The 25,244-nt window shown below is 32.7% G+C and overlaps 1 protein-coding gene across 2 annotated transcripts in view; it reads left to right on the top strand.

Annotated features, from left to right (window-relative positions):
* The window catches only part of Atx-1 (Ataxin 1), a 48,192-nt gene that overhangs the window by 14,899 nt on the left and 8,049 nt on the right, over positions 1-25,244 (top strand). Inside the window, exon 1 of one of the 2 annotated variants that reach the window (XM_070650237.1) lies at positions 16,429-16,810. The exons of the other annotated variant lie outside the window; for it this stretch is intronic. The gene's annotated coding sequence lies outside the window, so the exon portion shown is untranslated. Of the gene's footprint in view, positions 1-16,428; positions 16,811-25,244 lie in introns of those variants that run through there. 2 annotated transcript variants of the gene reach the window in all.

The raw sequence follows: 25,244 nt of genomic DNA, 5'->3' as shown, positions 1-25,244 counted from the left end.
TTTAGCTCAGATTCGATGAAATCCAGTCTCTGGCTAGAGTCAAGTAAGACATGGATCGCATTTATGGTAATTTCTAAGTCGTGTGCCTTCCTGGTTACGTTGCCAAAATCAATAGAATTTTATTAAATCATTCTATATGTTCCAGAATTCCAAATAAACTTGGATTTTGTATGAAAAAGTCGACTCGACTCGGAAAATAGTGTCCTCAGGCCGGTATGACTCTGGTTTTGAGTCAGATTTGACAAAATTCAACTACACAGAGTCAAGTCGTGCTTGGGATTTTTATTTTGTAATTACTTTATAAAAGTGTGCATTTCGCCCAAAACGACCAGAAGCATGCTCAATTAGATTGATTCATAAGAACACTCATTTAAGTGACACTGTTCATTGTCTGTTAGGGTTGGTTCCACTTAAGCTTATTTCCTTAGCATTTCCATGTTGAAAATCTCTTTCACCAAATTTCCATTCTCTTCCTCATATCGCAAAAAAGTAGGTAAAATAATCACTTTTGTATTCAAATACAAGATTCTGATAATGTGATGTAAAGTAAAGGTAAATGCTTGTTTTCCTAAGGATTTAGGAGCAGAAATGTTTACACATTTTTTTCTAAAATCTTTTCACGAAATAAAAAATGCAAAAAAAAGGTAGAAAAAAAAATCTTTTTATGATGAATGATTACATTATGATTGAAAATAGAAACGTGGGCACATAAACTGAATTATAGCATGAAAGATACTGAAATGAAAATTGTATTGAAGGTAGGCTAAATGTGCTGTATTTTTTTTTCATATAGCAACCGAAAATTACCTTCTAAGTGACTCTAAGCCATTTTTCATCTTATTCATTTTCGTGTACGCATTGCAGAGAAGAACGCCTTGTTTGTGTGTTGAATAACATTTTTTTTTCCATAACCTTCGATAGACGATGAGTGAGGACTTTTTTTTCCATATTTTATTATTCCTCATCGAAAGGCAAGGCAAAGGTAGAGAGAATGAGTAAAAGAGAGTAGAAATAAGATCGCATTGAACATAAGTAAATAAGTAAGAAAACAGAAACGAAAAAAAGCTCATAGGCAAAAGTGAAAATTTTTTGCGTGGGTTATGGTTTGCTTCATCAAACAAACATTGAGCATCTCTCTCTTCTTTCCAAGTCGAACAAATGTAAAAAAGAAAAATTTTTTTGTTATCATCATTTTCGTTCCTTACTTTATTTTTCAATAAAGAAATGCCGATAATGGTTAGCAACGCAATGTGCCAAGGCCGTCTTGTTTTAAGTAGATGCTTCACATAAAATAAAAAGGTATCTTGCTTACACAATATCAATGATGAAAAACAAGACAGGTGGGTAAGAGATGAACATCCTTAATTCAATTATTTTCGCATTATAAAAAAAAAATGGAAGCGAAATCACAAGAGGAATTTACTCTTAGCTAATGTCAAAAATGAGAGATTTCTCATTTTACTTAAATAGAAGATTTACTTCCAAGTATCATCGAGGGGTTGAAAGTTCAGTTTATGTTCAACTACACTTAATTATTCGATTGAGTAGTTGTTATGAAGTGAAGCTTGAGTCGTCGATTTTGTATCTCTGTTGGGGTAGAAGTTAATTTAATTGTCTTATGACTTGAACAGCTTTGGTGTCTCGTACCCGAATAGCTAGTACAAGTCGGTTGATGGATTCAAAATTTGGAATTAGGCTCCCTTGACTCGTGAAAATTCAAGTCTTAAATCTTCTCATTTAGACTGAAAAACGATCCTGGTTGAAATTTGCAGCCATTTAGTCTATTTTCATGCAACTAAGAGTCAAGCTTGACACAATTTCCTCAAAATTCATTTCAAATTGTCGATATCCACAACATAATTTCCCAAAGGACCACTAGCGAGCTACTTAAAAATGTATTTATTAAGTCTTCCTTAATTGCTCTTTATCACGATAATTCCTTTCAAATTTCATTCACGCCAGATCAATTACCTTAATTACTAACAAATTCACATACTTTTTATGTCCCCGTGTAAGATTTTTTTTTATCCCACACACAAGTCAAGCAGAAGTATCATCAAGAGTCAATTGATTGCTCACTCGTAATATTTAATTAAAATCACTTGTAGAGTACAAAGCTCCTCTCTTTTACAGGAATTAAAAAAATTTTAATTGCTTTATTTTGCAATTAGCCATAAGTGGCTTGTAGAATATCCTCATTAGTAATACAAAAAAATTATTTACATAAAGCAAGCTAATTCATGTAAAAAAAATGTGCAACTGTAAAGTTTTGAATAAATTTAAATTTATAATTTTCCTGTTCTTTTGTTTCACTTCTTGTTTATGGTTTTTAAATTAATTCCGATATAATGATTACTGAGCAATCACTTAAAATTCCTAGAAATTTTAATTTTAATTTTTCAATTGAAATTGAGATCAAAAATATTTTTAATTTTAAGCAATACGATCGTAATTATTTCTGAAAAGTTTTTCGTGTCATCCTTTTTCATAAAGGAGAAAGTTTCTAAAGTACTCGACCTTATAGAGTGACTTCAGCGCATTTTTTTGTCATAGCAATCAGTAATTGATTAATGAATGATTAAAACAAGATCCAGTAAGGTTAAAATCACTTAACAGTCCTTAAAACAAGATCTAGTAAGGTATAAGGCACTCCTTTGGCCTTAATACAAGATTCAATAAAGTCCAGGTCACTTACTCAACCTAAAAAACCAGATTCAGTAGAATCCAAGTCACAATACAAGAAATTGACAAATTTTATCATTTAACGAATTTTTATAATTCAAACCATTTAACGATAAATTAAAACGTTGTTTAGGAAACATTGTAAAAACATTGAAAAACACTGTAAAAGACTGAACACAATTCAAACTTTGTTCAGGAAACATTGTAAACATTAAAAAACACTGTAAAAGACTAAACACAATTCAAACTTTGTTCAAAAAACATTGTAAAAACATTAAAAAACACCATAAAACATTTAAAAAACATGTTTTTGTTTATCAAAATGAAAAATCGTTAATTGTAGTATTTATGAGTAGATTTGAATCTTTTAAGTGACCGTCACCGCAATAACTCGATGACACAGAGCTAATCCTTCAAACTAGACCTTTCTACAATGTCTAAATATCGAGATCTCAGCCCTTAACTACCCAGCCACACGAATAAAGTGTAAAATTAAGCGCTTTTCTTTCCAAAAATACCCTAAAAACCTTTTTAATGAAATCAAAAGTTTCCTTATGAACGGAATTGCAAAGGTTCTTATTATTTTATTTTTTGTGTACAAAATGAGCAAGAATTTAATAAATTAACAAGCAGAAATCAAGAAAAATTCATGAATAAGAAATTAATTAGCACTTAAAAAATTATCAGCTGAGTTTTTTTTTTTCAAAAATTGAAAAGTTACTAAGCACCAGCAGCATCTCATTCTCGCCCACATACTCGTGTACTTTCGCTTTTAATCTCCTAACAAATTTCATTTCTTTTTTTCTCAAAGACTCATGGAGCTTTTTATATACTTGAGAAATGTTTATCTGATGTTTTTGTTTTGTGCTTGTTCTCATTCCATGGCATGGCAGCTTTCAATAAGAAGAAATAATATATAAAGTTTCAAAAATACACATATTGACATGCGCTGGTTATCAAACCGAATCAAAGTACGAAATATATATTAAAGACAATCTAGATAGAAAGTAAATGAACATGTTCAATAGACACAATGATTATCAATTTTTGATGATTATTCATTCATCCATTTTCTATAGAAAAGTAAGTTAAATATATCGGGTGACATTGGTTAAAATTACTAGTGTCTGCCGGTGTTTTTACGGGTGATTTTTAGTGATTGATGACTGAATAATTAGCAATTTATAATTCAAATTGTCACGTGGGACTGCTTTGTTGGTGACTTAGTTCATGTCTAAGGTGTAGCCTATGGTTTGTCTTATGACTTATGCATTATGAAGACGCCATAATGAGATATGTATGAGATTTGAATTCTTGATGTTCTAAATGTTCCTATTAAATGTCCTTAATTGAGGGAACTGAGAATTGTCGAGACTGAGACTTCGGAGACTCCTTTGGAGTCTCGGTTTGGGTCCCGATCTCGATCTACGTCTTGAAAATTCGTCGAAATTGTTATCTGAATTTGAAGAAATTTTTTAAATTAATCAAAATTCAAACACAGTTCTAGCCCGAAAGCTTAGTGCTTTGAGCAGTTAGCTGATAATCGATTCTTAACTAAGTTCTTGTCTCTTTTTACGTCATCATCTCCTTCAGTCTTTATTCAAACATTATACCCGAACAGCAGAAACCCTAACAGGCTTTATCATGTACTTTTAGGTACCGCAATTGAATTTATATGGAAACATGCTCATTGGATGTTAAGGAAATTGATTAATCATTCAAAAATCCGATTCTGATTCGACTTGACTCTGACTTGCCATATTTAATTTGAATGTGGTCCTCTGCCAGAGCTACGCCGACCTAGAGCCAGATTTTGGACCGATTAACCGACTTTTGCTATTCGGGATATTCCAGTATCAAGCATCGATATCAATTATAATGCGCAATAATTAGAATTAAATTTGAATTTTCAATAAAGTTCCTCAGTAACAACAAATACAGTCAAAATATCCTCGAGCAAAATTACAAGATTGTAACCCACAATCTACTTCTAATATTTTAAACCAAAATACCAACAAATCGGAAGTTTCCAACCTCAACGTGTAGCTTACGTGCAAACAAAAATTAATTCTACAAAATGGAATACAAATTGCAATATTATTCTATAGAATTTCATGGGATTTTCCATATTAATTCATCAACATAGCTATTTTCACTTTCTCATGCCGTCAGAACTAACTCAAATCCATTGTTATGGTAGACTTGAATAAAAAAAGGAAGCTTTAATTCCAATTTTTCTTAAGAAATCTTTTAATCTTGATGATATGGGTTAGAGTTGAATGCGATATCCAAAAGTTTTATTGCTTTTATTTGTTCACAAACAGTTCAATGGTCTTAAGTGACTCGATTGGATACTATAGTACATCTGATGACATACGATGATGTTACATGATACAACTTTACTCCTACAATCGTTGACTCAATTTTCATTTTCATTTCTGATGATAATTATTTGTGAAATAAAAGTTTGCCATAAGATAATTATGAGAAACATGGCAACGCGTGGAGATGATGAGCATAAAAATATAAAGGCATAAATGAAAATTAATCATGTTATATGATTATTAAAAGTGTTTTTTTGTGTTTTAGTTCACAACAGAATTACTCAATAATTATAATAATTTGTCAGATGTCATGTCATACTTCAGAATCAATAAAATTTAATACAGTCAGGCATGGATTCAGGTTAATGCTGGTTCTTACTGACTACAGTCAGATGGAATATCTTCTGTTGTAACCTAAGCTCCACTTAGGAACGTGGTTCGGTAAGTAAGTAAGTAAGCCCGTACTTACTTGCTTAACTGAACGTACGGATCAATTGTGGTCCATGACCTTCCTTAGGACGCGCCTAATGCTGGTTCTATTGCTGGTTTCTTTCAGTTAGTTTCCAATACTATGGTCAATACTGTCTCTAACGACAGATCCCTTCTAACGCAGCTAAAAGTCCTCCGAGGTTGATTTACAGCTCTTTCGTAGCTTTCCCATTGAATTACATTGCTTATGGCCAGTTCTTAGATCTCATCTCGCCTTGGTCTTGAGTTCTTGGCTTCCCTATTTAAATTGCTACTTTTAGGAAGTCAAACCTGGACAGGAAGATGCAAAATTGTCTTAGTGCCACCTTGATAGGTGATATTTATCCATTTTCGTATTTCGTTACTTGTGGAAGTATCTCAGCTTCCGAAAAATCACTAAGCAGATGTCTCGGTAAACACACGGCGTACAAGTTGCCAAAAATCCGGCTTAAGGACAGCGATACTCTGGCTTCAGAGTCAGATTCGATAAAATCCAGTCAGTCAGAGTCAACTTACTTCCTTGGCTAGGGCGTACGGGGGCCAATTGCCGCGATTAAAGAACGTCTGTAGACAGCTCTATCTTTCGATAACTTCTGCCAATTTTGGAAATTGAGAACTCTAGCGTCCTTATCAACACAACCAATCTAGAACATTTTCTGTCTTCATCTTGAGTCAAAGCATTCAGACTCAAATCCGACCCGCTTCTACGCTGTGTGCTTTCCTAAGTTGGGATTCGAACCCTTACTTCTTTCTTCCATGGGCTTATTGCCAAGTAGATATAATGGGATTTGAACCCTTGAGTTAATCCTCAACACCAACGTTTCTTAACCCGCACCTGCCTAATTGAGCTCTCATGACACTTTTACATGAGCTTACAATAATTGATATAAATAAGAAAAATTTCTTCATATTTAACGATTTCCATCAAGGCACATCATGTCTCATCAAAGTAAATCCTACTTAGTATAATAACTTTCTTTGGAATTTCCATTTCTCTCTTTCTTTTTTTGCGTGTATCCTCATATGTATTTTTATTTATTATGATAAATGTAACATTGAACGAGCAGGAACAGAAGGCATTCATTGTGACACGTTTTATTATATTGTCGAAAGTGTGCCTGTCTCGATGTATAAAAATAAATAACTTTAAAATTAAAATCCATACACATAAAAATTTATGATAATGAAAAAGCTCTTCTGTGTGTCTCTTTTTTTATTATGTCGATTCAATGTGACCTTGACAGCCATGACTTTATATTCGTGTGTGTATATTTTGGTACACATTTATTTTGTGGTGGTATCGGTCGATTGCTTGGACGAAATGAATAAAAGGATGGTATGGATGGTAAATTTATGTATTGTGAGGTTTTTTGACAATGAAAATTTTGAACATGTGCAAACAAATGAGAGAGTGAGAGAGAGAGAGATCAAATTTCTCTAAACGTGCTATTCGTTTTCTATCAAATCAACACTCCACCCCAACCCCAATCCATACACACACGTACAGCACAAAACCTACCGCATTTCACAGTACGTTGTAGTTTTTTTTTTCATGCTTCCTTCACTTGCTACTATGAAGCATTCGAACAAAAAAAAAAAGAAAATACCTTTTTTCCATTTATAAAATTTTTCTGTATTGTCGACCGACCCCAATGCCATCCGTACCACCTCGTCTCATCCTCTCACGTCACGGCTCTCTTTCTCTGTCGTATGGATGGCAAAAAAGCCCCATTGTTCATAGTATTGGGGAAAATGTGTTTTTCCTGAAAATTTCTGGTGAATGAAGTCATTCTGTCTCGTTTCAGCATACGAATCGTATGCTTGTGTCTCACTCTAATCTTCATACTGCAACTTTTTTTTTACAATATTCATTTACACTCGGGTTTGTTATGCTTTTTGTTCTCTTCCTTTACAAATGCTCCGAGAACTTTCATTTTTGTATGTGATTCGTAAGTAAGTCTTTGGATGGTAATTCTACCGTAAAAGCGATTCCTTTATGACCTTCGTCCTAAAATAATATAAAAACATGAACATTTTGTCTTGAACTTGCTGTACATTTTGTGCCTCATCTGAATATTCTTGAACCTTTTTTTCATCGTTGCTCAGCTGCCTTACTGCTGTTGACGAGAGAGAATATTTTTCCATACTAAAATGTGAAAGTATGTAAAAGATAATATAACAAAAATTTTTTTTGTGCCGGTCTAAAAATAATCCATCCAAAATTCATCTCGTCACCTTGAAAACGGTTTAGGAATTGTAAGCTCTTGATCGAGCAAGAGAGAGATTGAGTTCTGCGATATTATTGAAATTTGATTATGATGAGCATTTTTCTTGTTTATATCCAAGAGGTAGAAGAAATGCTTATTGTTTGGAAATTAATATGCTTATTTGAGCATTAATAAGGACATGATGTATATATTTTATATAATACGCACGCATGTGTAGTATTTCAAGAGATATTTTTGTATTTCACCTTCTTGGGAACATTTGTGACAAAATAAAGGAAGTTCTTCTTAATCTTCAGACATCGTTTTATTCCATTATGCTATTAAAAAATGATTATGTGAATGACAATCCGTAATTGTACACAAAATTATTAAGTTCCCATCTTTTGTACAGATTTATTTACGGATTTGTAAGTTTATGATTGCATAATTCTCTGACTTTATCGCATGTAATCAGTTGTACTCATTTAGTTATGGAATTTGTTTATAAAATTGATATTGTAGCAGTTCTTTGGCTTGTTCTTACCTTTGTGAAGCTTGTCCTGTTTATTTGAGTTGTGCTAGATGTACAGCTTGTGATGATTTAATCCTTTGTTTTGATTCTTTTGTGATTTAAAGCTTTTGTTGACTAATTTGCTCAAATCTTAGCAATTATGCAAAAGAACTGAGCACACTGAGCAACTAAAAACAATTTTGAATCTCAAAAAACCGTTCAAATTTCAATTCAAATAAAAATCCAAAATTCAATCATTTCCTGCATCGTAATTGAATTAGATACATTTCAAATGATAATCCATACTTGTTATTCAATTCCCATAACAGAATTAAACAGACATTTTTTACTATTTAAATACTTATCACTCAGCCATCTGGCAAAAATTTGTAAAACTGATACGCGCTGATAACGCACATACTATACGGTTCATAAAATATTATTTACACAACTTTGTTGTACTTATAGTTTAAAATACAGCATGAATATTGTATAAACTTTTATGAATAAATGTCGACTCATGAAGTTTCAAATTTTTTCACGTATTGATGAATTTAGTCATTCCTGTTGTCATTTAAACATTTTAGAATTTAATTGAATTTCAAATAATCCGTACTCGTAGCACAGTTTTTCAACAGCTGTTTTGATATAAAGTTGTAACAATTGTGTCTAGGTTACTATGATCGACCTGTATTTGTTTTACATATAAAAATAGAATTAATGTTGTGGTTTAGGTGAACAATTTAATTGGAAGCTTTAGGGGATAATTGAAATGATGAGTTAATTTATTGAGTAAGCCGAGCGACACGAATGAATAAGGCTCTGTCAAGGAGCTTTTAAGACTCTATTAAGGAGCTTTTAAAGCTCTGTTAAGAAGCTTTTAAGATTCTGCCATAGAGCTTTTAATGCTCCACTAAACCTCTTTTATTAACACCAAATGGAAGCCGCTTTTGACACCCTTATGGATGCCTAACATGAGTGGGTCCAGTTGTACTCTGGCTTGGCCATGGAGCTTTTTGAGCTCCACTAAACCTTTTCATTTACACCAAATGAAAATAGCTTATTTCTGGCTGCCAACGGGCGACGGGGTCCAGATAGACTCTAGTTTGAGACAAGCTTAACTTCACCTTGGATACTCGAACTCCATTGAATGTATATCTGCAATTAAGTCCTACTAGCTCTGGTTTGAGTAACACTAGTCTACACTGAGGAGATAGGGGGAATATCCAAAGAGGATGGAAAAAGGAGAATTGACCCCAAACCAAAGTTAGAAAACAGGCACCTGTCACAGGCAAAAACCGTACAATTTCTTGATTATTTGTATGGTTTTGTAAGAAAAACGTGCAAATTATCTAGAAATTGTAAGGTTTATGCCTGTGCTAGGCCTGTTTTGTAACTCTTCCCCAAACCTTCCTTCACACCCCCGTAAAAGAAAGTCCTACAACTTATTCTAATCAACAACACAACCTTCATTTCCTTCCTTTTTGCATAATAACATTTTGTCCAATTTACATTGCCTTATTTATTCTTACGATTTGTAATTCTCACTTCCAATATTGAAATTCGCACTTATTTAATTTTCCATAGAATTTTTTTTGTGTTGTTTGTAAAGATTCTAGTAAGAATCAGAAGAAAAATGGAATTACATCATTCGTGAAGCAACCGCAAAATACACATTCACTTCATCAAATCGATCTGAATGAATAATTTAAATCAATTAAAAGGAAAAGAAAACAATTGAAATGATGAGTTGTAGATTCTTTTTTATGAGTAAATGCTGATGCACCTCAATTTATTGAGATCGAGGAAAATAAGTAATTTCTAGATTCTGGATTGTTTAAATTAATTTATTGGAATTGATAGTCGGAATGCTTTCTCAAAATACTGCAAAATGTATTAATTTCATGTGTATCTATGGACAATTGGGAGTCATTTTATGTTGGTAACAGAATGGATATTATTCAGGTTGTTGAAGAGCTGATGCAGCAGATTTGATGGTGAAATTAATTGCTTGTGTTAGGTATTATTAGTGATTGCAGTATCCAGGGGACGATTTCTCGGTAAACATGCACCCCTACATCCCCTACGCCTAAGCCAATAGTCAAGGAATCCATCTACTTTAAGTATTCCCTAGAGTATGCACATAGGAGGAGATGCATACCTAGAAACTGGTCCTAGACTATTAAAGACTTAGTTAAGCGTATTTCCATGTAATTTTAATGTTTTGATGCCAATAAGGCGACATACGGGTACCCTTACGTCTTTGCTGTACCATTCCAACTAGAGTTAGCTCAAAACTTAACTTGTACAGCACAACCTGTTCTCTAGAGCACCGCTAACTCACCCTATAAACGGTAAGACACGAAGAAACTCTGACGGTACCATAAAGTTGATTTAGACTCATTTTTAAGGCGAAAAATGCAACAATTTTCAATAATTTAGTAACTAAGAGGAACTGTCCTGTAACTGCGTATAGAGCAATACTAATGACCAAAAGCAATAGAATAAATTCGACGAAACTGACCTTTGATGCTTAAAAGTTTGTTACGTACACAGTAACTGGCATTTAATGATGCTAATGTAAAAGCCATAGAAAGTATGCAACAGTTCCTTAAACAAAAATAAATGAATTTTTAATCGTCAATATTTTTGGTTCTATAGTTCGAATCATATTTGTAATTGACAACTCAAAAGCTTTTATTGATTTTTCAGAATAATAATGTTGAGGCTCAAAGCCATTTTAAAATGAAAAACCCTTTTTGCTTACAATGTATTTTATGGACACAATCCTTTGATAGTAAAATTGTAAAATTTATTTCCAATGAAATATTTTTTATTCCTTTATGTGCAATGGTAATAAATAATTTTCAGAAAAAAAGCTTTTTTCATGTACTGTAAAAGATTTTGTGTAAAATCATATTGAAATGAGATATTTATAAAAATGTTTCTGGGAAAAAAGTGTCAAAGCATTAAAATTGTGGGGAAATTTATCGGAGAATTCAGTTGGAATTGAATTTTAATACAATCAAAATATTGCTACTTTAAGCTGACATTTTAATCATATTAGAGGTTGTTTGGGGTTTTGTGATGATATTTTGGGCATAACAACTAGCTTCAATAATTGAACGGATCAATTGTGAACCATTGCCAGCTTAGATGTCATCTGAAGCTGGTTCCAAGTTTCCAATTCAAAATACTCTATGAAAAGCTTGTTTCTTTAAGTTCTTTGCTCTTAATCTTTTACTTTAACAAGTTTACTTGAAAAAAACAAAATTTTGCTGAAAAACTATACAATTTGCCTAAAAACAACCAAATTTGCTTGAAAACAATCAAATTTCCTACAAAACAACCAGATTCACCAAGCGTTTATTGAAAAACAACCAAATTTTGCTGAAAAACAACCAAACTTAATGGAAAACAACCAAAATTCTACGAAAACAATCAAATTTGTATTAAATCAACTAGTTTCCTGGAAAACAATCAAATTTTTCCAAGAGTTTCTTGAAAAACCTCAAAATTATGTTAAAAAACAATCAAGTTTCTTAGAAAACAACCAAATTTTGAGTAAAAACAATCAAATTCGCTGGAAAACATTCAATATTGTTGAAAAACAACCAAAATTCTAAGAAAACAATCAAATTTTGTGAAAAACAACAAAATTTACTGAAAAACTGCCAAATTGGCCTAGAAACTGTCACTTGATTCTAAGTACACTGCCGCTTCATCCTGTTAGCGACAAAATTTCAATAATTGTCATCCTGAGTATACAAACAATAATGCACAATAATACTTTATAGACATCAAAATGTAAGCAGAATCTCATAGTAAGATCAAAAAGTCAATTATGTCGAATGCAAAGTCACTAAATGATATTCCGATAGATTCATATGTTAATTTACAAAGGTCATAAATCTACCAAAAACTATTGCAACAGCTTCCAGCGTATTCTAGGTCATGTCAAAACAATTTTTTTGTCATTTCCATTTTCTTCTATTTTGAACCAAAAATTCCGAGAGTGAATTTGACCAATAAAGTCCCAAAGGAATGTATAATATGATTCCATAGTAAAAGCTTACTATTGCCATAGATAATATTATCATTTCTTAGTAAATCAGATAGAAATTCAATAACATACTGAAATGCATAGTATCGGATGGAATTTTTTGTGTATTTTGTGTAAACATCATAAAAACATAAAGTATGAGCGATTTGAGTATGGTACAAAGTACCATAAAGCTTATAACAAAATCGTTTACAAAAATAAGCTCAGAATTCCAAAGTGAATATTTTTTTTTTTTTCTTCGAAGCATTCCGACCCGAAATCTTTATTAAGAATTCCGATTAAATAGGCAACAAGAAATGTCCGGGCCTTTTCTTCGGCCTCCCCAACAAGCAGCTTTCAAAAAATGTCATTGGAATATTCTTTAAAATATCACAAAAATAATTTCTTAGAGATAAATTATGAAGGTCTCAGAGGACACACACAGTAGTGCCTTTTGTTGAATACTGATGTTATCAGAGTTCTCATTTGGAATTCAGTAAAGGCGATAATTGGAAATAAAATGCTAAAAACTTTGAAAACCGAAACATTTTCATTTCATTATCGCCTTTTTTTGTTCTCTTTCTTTCTCACTCACTCGAATATTCAAACAAATAAAATTCTTGTTTTTTGTGCCTGTTATTAGGGTTGATTGGTAATGATGGCTATTGGGGAATGAGATCAATTGATGTTTTGTCAATTTTGAACTTAATTTGAATTTTTGATCAATTTTGAATGATTTGACTAATTTTTGAGCAGTTTTTGATCAAATTTGACTCATTTTTGAACAATTTTTGATCAAATTTGGCTCATTTTTGATCAATTTTGATTCAATTTTGACTCATTTTTGAACAATTTTTGATCAAAGTTGGCTTATTTTTGAACAATTTTTGATCAAATTTGACTCATTTTTGAACAATTTTTGATCAAATTAGTCAAATTTTTGATCAAAGTTGGCTCATTTTTGAACAGTTTTTGATCAAATTTGACTCATTTTTGAACAATTTTTGATCAAATTAGTCAAATTTTTGATCAAAGTTGGCTCATTTTTGAACAGTTTTTGATCAAATTTGACTCAGTTTTCCCTCCTAAAAATCAAACATCACCACCGCACAAACCCCATTCATGCCAATAGATGTTTTATCAGCAAACCATTAATATATATAATTGCATTATGTTAGTTTTTCCTCGATAATTTCAGAACGATATGAAGCAACAAAAACAACAAAAAAATTACACTTTATCAGCATCAAAAGTTGATTTCTCATGAAATTCAATTCTATGTATTCATTAGGTACTTTAATATTACAATATTTATTTTTGCTGCGTACGTTTCGAGAAATCAATATCGTATATCAAAATGATTTTTTGCAAGCAAATATAAATTCCACGAAAAAAATCGCTTTTATGCAAACAAAGTATGAAAAAAGTTGTTGTTTCATGGTTGATTAAAATCGAGATTTTTTTTATTTTATTTTAACGAATATTCTTTCTGGAATGATGAGCTGCAATGTTTGCTTTTACTGGATGGATTTCTTTTTTTTTTTGGAATTTTATTTGTTCTTGAGCTTTAAATGAATTAAAGATTTAGAATTGAAAACGTGATGATTATGAGATCAAAAAGATTTGTGGATTACCAGACAGGTGTTACTCTAAAATGGTACCGGATTTAAACAGGATCAGCCATCAAGCTAGGGCCATACTGACTTGGTGATTGATTTTTGATCAATTAACTGATTCATGCTATTTGGACCATTTTACGAAGTGCTTAATTGTTTGATAGCTAGTGATAGTTTCCAGCTGGTGACTATAAGCAACCTGACAGTCTGAATCCGACCTCCTTAAGGCGGGGTGATTGTGGTTTCTAGTCGAATCCGATGAAATCATGCCAAGTGCTTTGAAGACGTCTTTTGACTTGCCAATGAATTTAACTTAATGACAGGAAACTGAATTTCAGGAGATTAGTTGGTTTTAAGTCCATGGAGGTAGCCGCTCCAAGAACATGAAGCATGCACAAGCACTGCTAGCTACAACCAATCCAAATGGAGTTCTAACTGATTCAGAACTTTAATTGACTTTAAAATGGCAGCCAAATAGAGCCATGTGTCTCTCGGGATATGATGTTAGCTATTGAAAATCTTATAAATCTGGATGGAAATTAACTTGTCATCTGTAGTTTTGTCTTCTCGGGATTTAGATGCTGTTGATGAGTTCTTATAGATCAACTGAATTTGCATGTCTTCATAGATCTAAACCGAGCGACACAAACCTCCATTTGGAAGTTTAATGGTGTTTGGAATCCATTTGGACTAAGAATGCATTACATTACTCATTATGTATCATTCAGATCAACAATTCAATTCAACCACCAGTACTCAATCTACTATCCACACACGACAAAAATGCGCCCCATCCACCCCCTTACCCAGAAGTCATTCATGCTAATTTCAAACATTTTATCGTAGAATATTTTTTCTCTTCCTCTCTCTCACATTCTTCTCTTACTGCTTCAATTGAGTCATTTTGCATAATTTTGTTTAAAGCCGGCAAATGTGAAAAATATAAATTAATATCCAATACATGTGTGTATGCGTGCATAATATTCATCATGTTGCTTATGACATAGAACTGACATTTTTTTCCATATTTAAATTTTCTCGTCCTCATCCAACTCATTCTCCATCACTTTTTGCCTCCATTTCACGTCAATTGATATGGAATGTTGTGTATTTTTTTGTGCTGTATGTCAATGCAGTGAATGAAAATTTTGTGTACACGAATTGTTCTCGCTATGACATAACACGTAGCATACGTTCCATGAAGCTTTAAAAAATGCGAATATATATATAGATGTAGATATATAGGAGAAAAATAGAAATGGGAGAGCTGCTATGGAAGTCAATGTCGAATGCCGAACATACATTTGAGAGTAAAAGTCTTTTTTTTTTCTTTTTTTTTGTTCCTTTCCGTTGTATATAGTATGTGTTTACTCGCTCATAAAACACGAAAACAGATTTTTTTTCCATGTTGTTTTTCTTTTTTTTTTTGGAGAATTTTCTTTTCCACACACATTTTTCCTTCCTTTCCGTTCGTTCTATCGTTCATTCGTAAAGCTCAGGTCACTTGAGCCGGGAGTAAATTTTTCATTCTCAAAAATCAACGAATTTAGTTCAAATTTGAATTTAATTACAGAGAATTGAAAAATAATACACAAAAAAAAAGTGTTTCAATAATTCACAGATAAAGGAATAAAGTTTGAAAATTTATAGAACGGCATTTGAGAAAAGACACACTCAACGATAATTGAGCTTAAATTTATAATGAAAATATCAACACGGATGTGTTTATTTAAGTGAAAATTAATTGATTCATCGATAATTTCGCACGAATAGACCAAACACGAACGGAATAGCTGAAAAAGAGATTCTTAGTTTTTTTTTTTTGTGTATTTTAGTGGAAATGAAAATTAATGATGGTGATCGATGAGTGATCAAAACGCATTAATAGTGGATAATAAATAAATTGTGATTTAAAATTGACTTTTTTAACGGCCATTTGAAATTTGAATTAGTTTTTGTGAATTTCGATAATACAGGAATATACTAAGAACTTACCGGTTTTGTAGAATTTAAATTAGAATTAAAAAACGAGGTAAAATGTGATTTCAAAATTTAACGATTTTGTAAAATTCGAATTTAAACTGAAAATTTATCGGTTTTGTAAAATTCGAATTTAAACTGAAAATTTAACGAGTATTAAAAATTCTAATTTTGTTCCTGAACTCAACGATTTTGTGAGATTCAAATTGAAACCTGAAAATTCAACCTTGAAATTTAACAATTTTGTGAAATTCAAATCGAAAACTGAAAAATTCAACTTTAAAGTCCAACGGATTTGTAAATTCGAATTTAAACTGACAATTTGGTTCCAAAAATTCAACGGTTTTGTGAAATTTAAATGTAAAACTGAAAAAATCGACTTTAAAATTCAACGGATTTGTAAAATTTAAATTTGAAAGAACAATTTAATTACAAAATTCAACGGTTATTGTAAAATTCAAATTCAAAATGACAGTTGAGTTCCAAAAATCAACGAATTTGTAGAATTTAAACTTAAGCTGAAAATTTAATGGCTTTACAAATGAAAACTAGATTATAAAATTCAACGATCTTGTAAAAATTCAAATAAATTCCAATCAACTGTAAATACCCAAAAATACATCCAGACTCCATTCATATCCACACCAATCCAGTGATTCTCGCAAAAATATTTACCATTTTGCAAACTCCATAAATAAAAATCTATATAAGAAGCCATACAACATACTCAAAGTTCCACAAACCTTTCAATACACATCAACATCACCCCATAAAGCAGAGCAAAGTGAACATTAAAATAAAAAATCCAAGCTTATTTTTGCATAACAACGCTAATCTTTGTGTATATACAATGTGGATGCTCAAATTTTAATTATTATTATTAACACACAACGTAAGCAAAAAAAAAGAAAAGAACGTAAATATTAAAAAAAGAAGGAACAGTTGAAACAAGAAATGTGAAGGTTCACAATTGTTACTCAGTAAGTTATGAATATAAAAATTTATATATTTTTCCTCATTCATTCAAAAGAAAATGAAATAAAAGAGAAAAAAAAGTGAATAGAAATGAAAATGAAGTTCAAGGTCAGTGAAAACCGATACTTTTTTTTCTTTCATTCTTTCATGTATATTTGCGGTCTATAAATAGAGAAAATATAGAAGAAGAGAGCACAAGTGAGTGAGTGAGAGAGAGGAAAGATATTGTGTACATTATAATAGCAAAATAAAACACAAAAAAATGAGTCTATATTCTATGTAAATGAGCTTTTGGGGTACATTTTCTTGCTGGCGTATGCGAGACCGAGTAGCATAAAATGAAACTGGCTTTACTACGGAACTTTAGAGGTTCTGCCATAGAACTTGAAAAGCTCCACAAACCCCCTTTTAATAACACTAAATTCCATATGGACGCCTAGTGGGTCGAGGTGGCTCAGTGGCAGAATGGTTTCGTACTTGGGTACATAAAAATTGTGATACACCGACCTAGTGGTCATAGGTTCGAGACTCGTCATGAGAATCTTTTTCTTCTGTCATGTTTTGAATCATTATGCAGTGTAAAAGTAGCTTTGTAACCTCCCTTTGTAGCCAAAAGACAATACGCTAATAATATCCAAACATTCAAACAATATGCTATCGAGAGCTTACAGATTAATATTGATCCCATGACTTTTCTCAGATGTCGCCTAAAATCAGCTCTATTTCTGGCTACCATTTGCCAATTTCCGATTCCAAATGCGATACTTTATCGATCGACAGCTTTTTTCCATGAGTTCTTTGGCCGACCACTTTCGAGAACTACACTTACTAACTTACTTCGCTGGACGTACAGGTAAAGTGTGATCCATGGCCTCCCTCAGTTAGCGCGAAGCCAGCTCTAGCGCTTGCCAATTACCAATTCCAAGTGTGACACTATCTGTATCAATAGCTTCTTTAATTCAGTCGAGAGCTTGCTCACCTCAAATGTACTAGATGAGCATGCTCGTTAGCGTTGCTCTCTACTCTTGAGAGTAAGCTCTTTATCTGCTAGGGATAGCGTTATCAATGGAGTGATTCCCAAGCAGTAGGCAAAAAAATGTCCTCTCAAGAGCATAGTAAACTAAGAGCAACGCTCATGATCATGCTCACCTAGTAAATTCAAGGTGAGCAAACTCTCGAGATCATGCTCTTTGCTTGATAGGGGTTCCTGATCTCACTCTTAACTGTAGGCCTACTGATTGCTTCGGTCTTGATTCACCCTCACTCGTTAGACCGTCGCAATTCGCCTATTTCATAGTCAAAAAGCCGGTGCTACAGCGTGAAACCCCTTAGAGCAGCTCTGAATCTCAATGATTTTGAACGACTTTAGTTTTCATTTTTTATATGAACACAAAACAGAAATCAACTTCCATTTCGTGTGTCACTCGGGAGATTTAGACATAGATTATGGTTAGTTAACACTGACGTTATTCCTTTATATTCTAAAAAAAAAAAAATACTAAAAAACAATCAGAGATTGTGTAGATTGTCTATTCTCCGTAGACTTTACTATATACATACATATATATAGTTGCTAACCACGGAACAAGAATATAAGAAGTCACAATAAATATAAATATATTCATCATATTCCAATTTGTATTGCCAATGTTGTTTTTGTTGTTTGCTTCTATAGACACTATATACAGTACATTAAATGAGAGAAAGAATTATGTATAAAAATAGAATTTATTTTGTATGTATCATACTCATACTTACAAATACCTGTCCATTCCGAATCGTTTATCATTTTTTTTATTCATACATATTCGCTAACTCTCGGTAACCGCGTGTGCTTGTTCTTTTTTTTTCTTCTCCTCTGCTCTGTTCTCTGTCCGTCTTTTCACACACAAAATAATAAAAAAAAAAACAGCAACAACAACAATTTCATTTATACACAGAATTTCTTGTTGTTGCTCTTATTATATATGAGTCTTGTTGTTGCCATGTGTACTATAATGTAGTTTTTCGTTATGATTTGATTCTCATTCTCTTTTTTTTATTGCTAATCCAATTTCATTTGGATTAACGTGATTATTAAGTATTAAAGAATCAATTTTTTGAACTTGATGTGCTTGTGAGTCAGAGGTAAGGTAAGAGCGGTTTTAAAACATGAGTCGAATGAATGTCTGCTTCTTGTTTATGTGCTTGTGATTCACTCAAGCATTGGATTGCGAAATTGGAGAGAAATTGTTATGGTCGATTGAGAAATTATGGAATTTGATGGGTCAGTGAAGTAGGAGTGGAATGAAGTTGGGTTTATGGACTAAATACTTGCTAAATTGTTCAAAATTTTGAGGTATATTAAACCTATTCAAACTATTTGTCTGGTAAGAATAGCGCAAATCAGTTACTTGATACAAAATTGGGCACTAGACCGTTGAGACATTTGCTTTAAGACAGAATTACGTCATCCTGGACTTAATTCAAAATTAGGTACAGTGCAGATCGCTGAGAAATGAAATTCGTTTTAAGTCAGAGTCACGTCGGCTTGGGCTTGACTTGCACCCAATTTCTGATCGACTAAGGCTCTTAAGGCTCCGCTGAAGCTCTTTTAATAGCTTCAAATGGAATCCGTCTTCATTCGGCGTCCACATGGCTACCAATTAGCTACAAAACATAAAATGTATCTCATCCGCACCTTCAGGCAAGTTTAAGCGACGCTTGTAACGTAACTTACTATTTTTCAACTGAAATATGTCTCAGCAATGCAGTTCAAAGCCCTATGATTCACTGTAGATTTATAGGAACTCATTGTCGTCATATGAGTTACGATAAGAGTCACTAGAGTGCGGTTATGTGATTTTACAATTTTTTATCCAATTTACCATGAAATTTAGTGAAAAATATTTATGTTGGTCTTTAATGGAATTAAAGATACGCAGACTTATGTCAAAAAAAATTATTCGACAAATTTTTCTTAAGAAAAATAAATTACAAATTTGAAGAACCCTTCATAACCACGGTTTTTGAGGCTTTGATGATTAATATTAAATTATTTTTCTTAAGAAAAACTAAGAAAATTTCAAAAATGTTGATAAGTTTCGGAAAGCTACGTGAACTGTTTCAGATTAAATTAATTTTTTTAAAGCAGATGTTCATCAAAAATGTCAGCAAATACCGCAAAAATTGGGCAAAATCGTTTTTCAGACACCCTAACCGGGAAGCATATGGCGTAGAAATTGACAAAAATTCGATTCAAGGTCAGTGTCGGCATGGCTCTTGCCTGAGACTCGATTTCAACGACTCTGGGCTGAGCATTGAGTCATGCCGAACTGAGGTTGGATTTTCGGTCAATTCTACACAGTAAGCCTCCCTTGCTAGGTAACTGCAAGCTTAGGTACCTAAAAGAACTGATGTTTTCGGTCAAAACCATGAAATTCTTAAACTATACAGGTTTTTCCACCTGTTCATTGAGTCATACCAAAAAATTAGTCAAAACTTAGTAATAATCCACAACAAACTCATAAAATCGCAACATTTGCTCAAGTCCATTAAAAATACTCAAAATCACACAACTCATTCACAAAAGCTGAAACATTTCCATCCAGAGACATTGACATTGATCTCAACTACATGCTCTTCTTATATCCACAATATACATACATTCATTTGCCTTTTTATTTATAATCAGTAAAGATAAACTTTACTTTTTTTTTTGAGGGTAAGTTATGATGTATGATGTTGTATATCGTAAATAAATAAGATATAAATCCAATCCGTATGTATGAGTGATAAAAAAGCGTAAGAAGAAATATGAAATACGTCGGAGATTACAAGGCAAATGGCAAAAAGGAAAGAAATAAAATAAATAAAAATGTGAAAATGTCCATCAGATGTGAAGAACAAAAAAAAAAAAAGAAAATTATCAATGGGCCATCGCACGCATTCCATCATCATATTCAATCCTACAATCTATGTATATACATAAGGGGGATGTTTGGAAATGACTTGAGGGTTAAAGCAGGGGCTTTAAACTCGCATAGTAGGTACTTACTTATTGGAATCATGTGTCGAAGGTCAGATTGAGTCTAGTTTACTATGAAAGGCTTTCCATCTGTCTCTTTTGATCGCCTTATTACAAAATTTGTGCAAATTATCCATTTTTGGATCAAACTGACGTTCTTTTGTGTTTATAAGGCTTATGGTTATACGTCCTACGTCATGAGGCTTTAGGAGCTCTCCAATACGTCTTTTCCCTTGAGAATTCCATCCTATGGTGGCAATATTGACCCCTACCACATCAAAATTTTGATTTTTTTAAGGTGTGTTACTTATGTTCTTCTTACAGACCCGCATAGTATTCCTTTGGAACAAAATCATGAACCAAGTTGAAGAATACTCCTCACCCCCCTCCCATAAGAGTGCGTCACTTAACGCTCTTAGGCTGAATAAAGAGGATTCCAAATCTCAAACCTAAGAGCATTAAGTGACGTCCCCTTAGCGGAGCGGGAGGGGGTGTTCTTGAACTTGGTTCATGATTTTGTTTCAAAGAAATATTTTGCGGGTCTGTACGAAGAACTTAAGTAACACGCTTTAAAAAATAAACATTTTTAGGGGGTAGGGGGTCAAAAAGCAGGTTTTTTTTTAATTCCGTAATATAATATAATCTAGGAGTAGCTTAGAGCAATAACGGCACTGCAATCGATGTTCTGTCATACCATGAGTTACGTAATAACTAAACAACCCCCAACCATACAGTCGACTCGAGCAGCAGCAGAAAAAAAATAAATAAATAAATATTTTTGCGGGAAGCTAAACAACATTCTTTTGTGAAGCTTAAAAATATCTATCGTATGTCTCTATGGGTATATACGTAAAATAACGACACGAAATGAAAAAAAAAAGGTTTTTTTTTCTACATTTTCTTACTCACTCACTCATGTCATTAATGAATGTTCCATAAGTAAATTGAGTGGCGAGCTATTTATAGCCATCGGGAAAAATAAATAAATATATATAAGTATAGAATTAAAGCCAAGAAGCCAAACATGAGTGAAGATAATATATATTTACGAATGAAAATTGTGAGAGACACAGTAGCGACATACACAACATATGACACGAATAGAGGTCAGTCCTTGAAAAAATATCTCATTACTTTCCTTTTTTTTTTTTTTCATCTCATCCGCTATCAGTTTTAAATATACTTTATGGGGTCAAAACCTTTTCGTCTTTATGAACGTACGGTTGGAAGTGGAATGAAAAAAAAAAAAATCTATGCAATTTCTGGTATTTTTTGCCTCGTTTAGATTATGATTAAATCGTGCATAGACTTGGGACTCGGGTTGTCGGGTGACTTACGGAGAGTAAGCACAAAATAGCATTTTTTTCGGAGTTTGTTTTCAAAAAATTTTTTATTGATAAGAAAATTGAGTTTTTAAAAACTTTTATTTGAGATTCGAACCTGAAAAAAAAAATTGAATTGTAAATTTATTTTTTCACAATTAATCAGTAGACTGTGAGTCGAGTCGGAGATACTTGACGTTTTTAGTGTCGGAATTAATAAAAATTATTTAAATTTAGTAAATTTCAGGTAAATAGAAATTAAAAAACTTTAATTATGTTTAATGATACCTGATGTTATTTGATACATCATTGGCGCCATGAAGATATGGCATAGTAAAAAAATAATTTCGGCAATTTGAGATTTTTAAGGCGGAATTTACATATTTGTATGTAATAAAATTTAAGTTTTATAACTTAGCGTTTTGTGAAAGATTTGTGACAATATTTTGACGTTTGAGAGAATTTATGGATCTTGTATTTTTGTTCATTTAAGAGTGAATAATTCAAGTGGATTAAAAAGCAATGACAGGATTACCGAACCGTCGGTAATGGGTTGTTTACTTCTTATGGTCTGTAAAAATAATTATCGGATGTCTTTTCTTTTGATCAAGCTGTGACAAAATCATTGAACTACTCCTCCTACTTTAGAGTCACGTAATTTCTAATCATCTCCTAATGACGTCCATAGTAATAATTATGAAAGTGAGCATTAGTAATAAGATGAGATTAAGTGTCTTATTTGCATTTGTAGATGATCTTGGAAGATTTGAAATCTTTCCTACTTAGCAACAAGCTTCCTAGAATAGTTTGACAAGTCGGTTACCTGTCGAGGAAACTAACCAAAGTCACTCAGGCTTGGTACCTAATTTTTGTTCAATTAATCGATTTGTACTATTCGGGTACATATGGTAGTTTTTTAAGGTTCTGTTGAATTTCATATAAATTTATTGTGACTGGCTCTTCTTCGCTTGGTTTTGAACCATCCTGAAGTAGAAAAGGCTGAAATTAGTCGACTTTATGTCTAGTAAAAAACTTGACGTTTGTGTAATTTTCCATACAATGTCAAGTATTTAACTAGTTATACGTTTGACTAATCTCCATTTTCCACTCGGGACTATAGCAAAATTGATAGACATACTATGATATGAGATAGAAGCCCGAAAAGCACAAGTCGGTTAATAAATCCAAAATCCGGAAACTAGATAACGTGACTCTGGTATGGTGCCCGATTTAAATCGAGTTTAGCACTAAATCAGAGTCACGTCGGCCTTAGGCCGGATTATTGGATGGATTAACCGATTAGTGTAATTTTATAAAAGAAGATGACTCATGTGTTGACATTAGGGTTTTGAATCCCGGGATTGATTTGTTGAATCCCCACCATAGTGCTTAAAAATTATATTTGTCACTAACATCACCCGTCAATGAATCCTTTACTATAAAATTAAAAATAAATAACACAAATTCATCAAATTAATCCTCAGTAATTATTCACACTTCTCAAAATTTCGAGGGTAATCTCCAAATGATGTTACTAATAATGTCCAAAATTCAGTCTATTTCACAATTTCCTTAAAAAATTGTCAACTAATTGCTCATAAATTTCAAATCACTCGTAAAACAGATGACAATCTCCATCTGAATTTCCTGAACAAAAAAAATATTCCACAACTTGATAACCAGAAATAAAATTTATTAAATCATGAAAATATAAAGTTCCAGACTATTTACAATATTTTTATTTTCACGCGAGATAATCAATCTACTCGAAATTCTGTTTTGTTCCCCAATTCCAAAAGTTCAATAATTATTTTCGTGAGAATTTTAATTCCTCTCCGTACTCTTCTTCCATCTAATCATTTATAAATAAATTATTTTGATCAGCACTTAGTAAAAACTAGAAAAGAAGTGGTCACTCGTGACCGAGGGAAGCGCATTTTAAGCTTTCCGGTGCACCATTCAATTTGGGTTTTTGGCTGTCATCTGTCTAGGCTAAAGCACAAACAATAAGCAAAAAGGCTTAAAATGATGGGGGTAGTTAAGCGACAGACGGATAGATAGACCGACGGACAGACAGACCGACGGACAGACAGGCCGACAAATAGACAGACCGACGGACAGTCAGATCGACGGACAGTCAGATCGACGGACAGTCAGATCGACGGACAGACAGACCGACGGAGAGACAGACCGACGGACAGACAGACCGACGGACAAACAGACCGACGGACAGTCGGACCGACGGACACACCGACAGACGGACAAACTGCGGACAATACTGTCTTTTTCTGCAAGAAAAATGCTTTAAAAAATGAACAAATTAAATTCTCTATTTTTTGTACGATTGAATAGAATGAGTAGGAGATATCATTAGTGTGTACGAGAATGTATATGGCATGCATGTATATTTATATAGAGTACAATATTTTTTTTATTTATTTCTTCTTTTTCCACAACAATTCGTGAATGATTCATGCATGTGACAAGTCACAACATGCCGCCGTTAAACGGAAACTCCATTCATATTTGGTCAACGATAAAATTTTAGTTGGAAACAGCAAGGGCAATGTGAGAGACAGAAATAAGTGAAAAGAGATGGAATGACTTTGGGAAGGCGATAAAAAAAAAATAATAAAATAAATGTGTAGAAATGAGAAAATATTTGATATTTACTAAAGTCAATGAAAATTCATTGATAATGAATATTCGTCTCTTTAACTAGTCTAGATAGACTGTTCCTTCTGTCACTGATAATGATGATAAGATAACGGCCGACAATAATCATTCATAGGAGTTGTTTTGACATGATGTAACGTAATTTTTGACATTCTGTGTTGGATTTTTTTTTTGTGTTTTGGGAAAATACAATAATAAGAGCTGTGCAATGAGTGCTGTACTTACTTGCTTGCTATAACCATGCTTCTATCCCGAGTGGACAAAATACATTAGAGGCTGTGTTGTTAAAATTTGATCATGAGTTACTCAATCAACATAATTGGGCATGCTCCTTGTCTGCTCGAGTAAGTCGATGTTGCATGACATCGCATACATCGAGCTAGATTACCAATCCTAAAATCAATCCTATAATAATTAAGATTCAGACAGCCATAT

The sequence above is a fragment of the Chironomus tepperi genome, unplaced genomic scaffold (assembly GCF_022539635.2).
Source record: "Chironomus tepperi strain 1889 unplaced genomic scaffold, CSIRO-AGI_Ctep_v1 contig_445, whole genome shotgun sequence".
NCBI classification, from domain to species: domain Eukaryota; kingdom Metazoa; phylum Arthropoda; class Insecta; order Diptera; family Chironomidae; genus Chironomus; species Chironomus tepperi.
The sequence above is the reverse complement of the archived record's forward strand: the minus strand, read 5'-3'. Positions and strand labels throughout refer to the sequence as shown.